Genomic DNA, 5,289 nt, shown 5'->3' on the forward strand with positions numbered 1-5,289 from the left:
TGTGTTTTAGGAAAGCTCAAGCAAGAAAGGAAGTCCTATACGAAGGAACCGTGCTACCTTAATTGACATGCAAACGAGACTACGCGGAGTCTAGCAAACCTAGGGGATACAATCACACCACACAAACATATACAGCATGAAATAAACACACCAACAAGGGGCTCAAACATCAGGGTTAGGCTTTAGTCGAGGGGTCATATCAACCTCAACAAACAAGCCTCTGTATCGGGGTCAGGTTAGCTCTTAACCTTGCCATTGAGGGGCTAAGGTGAAGCTAGATGAAAGGTGATGAGGGGTGTGCCTCATTGCTTCTATCTCAAGTCAGAGAGAGCATCAGACAAGGGAGCGTGGGTCCAGAATGGGGGGACCCTTCTACGCTCAAGACATAGACTCGACTGTACAATGTACAAGATCTTGGGCTTGGATCTCAATGCTACAACCATGTAATGGGAGCAAGGAGAAGACTCACAGAATAGTGGGGGATAGATTGCTTATCCCTACCTTCCACCAATTGCCTCAAATGAGGACTTTTCCTGCTTAGGACAAATATAAACATACACAAGCATTGCCTCTTAAGGAGGACTTCAGACAATGTGCCCGGCCCGGTAACAGCCGGGTCTCCAGACTACATGAAGTCAGAAAAGTTATACCTCAGTGGTAAGCAAGCCACAAACCAAGCTATGCAACTCAAGCAATGAGTTAAAGCTACTAAAGTACCTGTGTAAATAGCTAACCAGTCAGTACACAATTCAAACAAACAATCAACAGTCAATATCACACAAACAGACAAATCCAGTCAGACAACAATGAGCGATCCATGAACACAAGTGAATCCCCCATTAAGGCCTACAAAACACACAATTGTTAGCCAACAACAACAAATGGTTAAGCTCAAATGAAGGAGCATCATCACTCATGGAGATGTATTCTTGAACCTGAAATCACAATTCAAATGATAAGTCCGAACCACTAGGTCGAAGCCTAGGGTCAAAAGAGGATAGAAAATCCAAAACAGAAGCTCAAACTCCACATGAAGCTCATTTAATCAAATACTAACATGTCCTAAAATTAAGGGAGCATGCAAGATTGAATTATTTCTAAGCCTAGGGGTAGAACGGTCATTTCACAATTAGGGGTTAATTTTGAATTAAATTTCTATTTATGGAAGTAAGTTCTATTTAAAGTCAATTAAAATCTAAGCTAGATTTAATATTTCTAAACTATTTCTAATATTTCTTTTTAATATTTTGTACTTAACTCTAAAGTCCTAAAACTATTGTTTCTAAAATTCTAAGCTAATATCCTAATTAACTTTTTCTAATTATTAACAGTAACTAAACAAGTAACCTACTAATCACATCTAATTATTTCTAAAAACTCTATTAGACTATTCTAAACATTATGCTAAATCAACAAATTCTAATTCTAATTTGACAAATAACTGAAATAGTTTCCAAATTCTAAAATTAATTTCTAAGTCAACATAATATCCTAGCTCTAAAAATTAATCCAACATTACTAATTCTATTCACTAATTCTGAAATCAAATTTTTTTTTTATATTTCCGCAATTAATCTCTAATCCTAAAGTCATTTGAATTCTAGTATTTCTAAAATTAATTCTAAAATTTATTTCTAATTCTAACAGTATCTCTAAAGATATTCTAATCCTAATTTATCTCTAATCATATTCTAATCCTAATTATTTCTAGAGATGCTTATAATAATATCTAATTAAAGTCTCTATCTAATTAACTCTAATTACCTAGACTAATCTTAATCATTACCTAAGCGTTCTTAATCATCTAGACTAGTTTTAGTTACTGTTAACACACCCCTATTGATCTACCAATACCTCCCTAATCAAAACAATGTCAATGCACCGAAGAAAATAGCAACACGGGCCTCATATGGACTGGGGGTGCAGGCCCGGATTGGAGGGTGTGTGCAAAGCAGCCAAGCCTTCGGGCCTGAAATGTGAAGGCAAGGCCCAAGCAGATTGGACAAGTAGCGGAGACTCCATCTCCTTCACCTTCCTCGGTCAATTTCAACAGACACAGGGAGAACCACATCTCCAAGACCTCCCTAGATGCGCCGGCCTAAACCAACGGCGGCGACCGCAAAATCATACCTCACACCGCCACGCGCCTCTTGACCGACAAGAGGAACGAAGCTCCGCCTAATCGACCGGAGCTACCGCGATGGTTCTCTCACGAAGCGAAGCAAACATCGGCAATGGCGAAAGAAAAATCGCTACGAAAGGACAAGAGATCTTACCGGCAATGGCGAAAGAGGATCCGTCGGTGAAGCCGTATTCGGAACTCAGGTATCACGAAACTCTGATTCTCCGATCCTCCTCTCCCGTTCTGTTGCGAATTGCTTCTATCGCGATCTTGATTCGCGGCGATTAATTCGACTATCCACTTACGCTCAGGCTCTGTGCTGATTTTCGTTGCGATTTTTGCAGAGAGGATAATGAAGTGGAGTGATACTACATGCGAGAGTGATGAAGAAGAACGTGGAGGTTGTGGTTTGATGAAGGTTTGGAAGGGATTTCAGCGATGACGATGGGAAGGCGTTGGTAAAGGTTTCCGGTTGTTGGCGGTGGATACGATGCGGTTAGAGAATGAGATGAAAACCGAAGATTGGCTGAAGCGGTGTTGGTGATGCCGGTGAGAGTTAGTTTGTGAGGGTTCTGTTATGGAAGGGAAGAAGAATCTGGAAAGATTATAGAGAGGTGAAGGTTTTGATGAAGAATCTGGAAGTGGATTCTTCGCTTCTTCAATTTCGTTTACCACTTTTTCTTCTTCTGTTTTGTTTCTGTTATGCTGTTTCTGCAAATTTCAGGGATTTGGTTACCGTGAGAGTTGTTCTTGGGAGGTTGAGGGTGAACGGTGTTTGGAGGTGGTAGAAGGAACTGGTGAATTGTTGAATTATGGGAAAGGTTGCGAATTCGCAATGGTGAAGGTTCTGGTTATGGAGTTTGGTGAAGGAATTGAAGAGAGAAAGAAACCGAATTTGAGAGAGGGAAGGAGAATTTATAGAGATGAGTTTTTTTGGTTATAGTTTGTTAGTTAGTTGTGAATGAAAAATTTTGTTATTTCATTGTTGCAGGCTTTGCGGTTGGTGTCAATGCATTACCGTTGGATTTGGCTTATGTATTCACTGGAGCTTTGCTTATTCACCTGCGTTTTGCACCTTTTGCAGCTGGATCACAAGTCGTGGCTTACGCATTGGCTTGCGTTTGTTGCTGCGGTTTTAGCTTTGGCTTTGAGCTGCGTTTTTGAATGAGCTATTGTGAACGGCTTTGTGCTCTGCAGGTTGGAGCTTGGAAGTAGCTTTAGAAGCTTGGCTTGAAGCTTTGCACCGCTTGGTGAAGCTTGCTGCTTGTGTTTGGTTTTGGCTCAACAGCTTTTTGGTGCATTTTATGCAGAATTTCCACATGCCTATTATGCAGAATTTTTTGATGTGTTCTGAATTTTTAATGCAGATTTTTTATGATGCAGAATTTTGTTTTAAATTATGCAGAATTTTATAATGCAGATGCAGAATTTTTATGATGCAATGCAGAATTTGGTTTATGCAATGCAGAATTTTTGTTATATTGTAAATGCAGAATTTTTTTTATGAATGCAGAATTTGGTTTATGCAATGCAGAATTTTGGTTTTGTACAAATGGCTATGGGTACGATTGGATAATGGCAATTGGTTTTAAACGGATAAACTAAATTGGATATGATTCGTGTTGAGTATTGGATAAAATGGATTATGGTAAAAAAATGGATATGAAATTGGATAATGATTAAATTGGAATAAAAGTGGTTTTGAGGGATATGGAATTTGGATAGCCGTAAAAAAATGGTTAAATGGATTTGAAAAAAAGAATTAAATGGTCACATGGATTGTTTTAGAAATTAGGAATTAGTAAAATGAAATATTGATTTGGAAAGAGGATTTGGATTACTAGTGGATTTTTATTGTGAAAAATGGATTAAAAAAAAAGGTTATGGACATGCAAATGGGTTATTGAAAATAATGGATCAAATGGATATTAGGAATTGGATTTGAATGGATATCTGGTTTATGGACATTTGGTTTTAAAATGCGGATATGGGTTGGCGATATGGACAAGGATGGTATATGGATATTTGGTTAGACGGTTGACTTTTATGGGCCTCAGTCGACTTGGTTACGCATTGTGGACTCCTGAACCCCCAACTTTGGCCAACTTGCTACAACATGAGCCTTAATTCACATGAGCTTTCTAGAACGACCATAGGACCTTTTCCAACATGAAAATCCCTTGCTCTCTTGCACGGATGGATTCCCCTGATCAGTTTTGACTGATGAAATACAATGCACTATGCAATGTGAATGCAATGTTTATGCAATGTTAATGTGATGTTAGTGACCTAAAAAATGAAATGAATGTACAAATGGGAGGGTGCAAATTTGAGGTGCTACAGCTGCCCCTATTCAATCAACTGGGAACCCGAATGGATGAGAGCAACGGCTGTCAGACTTTCAGGGTAAACAGGGATTGAATACCAAGAACCGTAGAAATTTGCACACTGCTGGGAATTTTTCTTGTTTTCTTCTTTTTGTTTTTTTTTTCTTCTGTCTTCTCTTTAAAAGCACAAGCACATCCAGACAATCGGACGACAATGACCGGGATCCGAAATCTCAGCTAGATGTCAACGGACAACTAGGAAAAACTCAACGTTTACCAAGACCAACGGAGAGGTAAATCAACTCTACTGGGGATGACCAGGAAAGGATGCAACCATACGTCAGCGGACGTAATGGGAAAAACTCAACGTTTACCAAAACCAACGGAGAGGTAACCAATCATCATCGGATGAATGGAAAGAGATATACAACCATACGTCAGCGGACGAAATGGGAAAAACTCAACGTTTACCAAGACCAACGGAGAGGTAACCAGACATCATAGGATGAATGGGAAGACTCGACCAGACGTCATAGGACGAAAGGGAGAAGCTCGACGTTTATCGACACCAACGGAGAAGGAGGAAACTCAACCAGACGTCATAGGACGAAAGGGAAGCTCGACGTTTATCGACACCAACGGAGAAGGAGGAAACTCAACCAGACGTCATAGGACGAAAGGGAGACTCGACGTTTATCGACACCAACGGAGAAGGAGAAAACTCAACCAGACGTCATAGGACGAAAGGGAGACTCAACGTTTATCGACACCAACGGAGAAGGAGAAAACTCAGCCAGACGTCATAGGACGAAAGGGAGACTCAACCGGACACCAAATAGG

The 5,289-nt window shown here is 39.9% G+C and overlaps 1 long non-coding RNA gene across 1 annotated transcript; it reads left to right on the forward strand.

Moving 5' to 3' along the window:
* Positions 1-1,893: 1,893 nt before the first annotated feature.
* LOC127129690 (uncharacterized) lies at positions 1,894-3,585 on the forward strand. The gene is made up of 2 exons (XR_007806382.1): positions 1,894-2,325; positions 2,467-3,585. It is a non-coding gene; the product is annotated as an uncharacterized LOC127129690 (long non-coding RNA).
* Positions 3,586-5,289: the final 1,704 nt, after the last annotated feature.

This window comes from Lathyrus oleraceus, chromosome 1 (assembly GCF_024323335.1).
Source record: "Lathyrus oleraceus cultivar Zhongwan6 chromosome 1, CAAS_Psat_ZW6_1.0, whole genome shotgun sequence".
Lineage (NCBI taxonomy): Eukaryota > Viridiplantae > Streptophyta > Magnoliopsida > Fabales > Fabaceae > Lathyrus > Lathyrus oleraceus.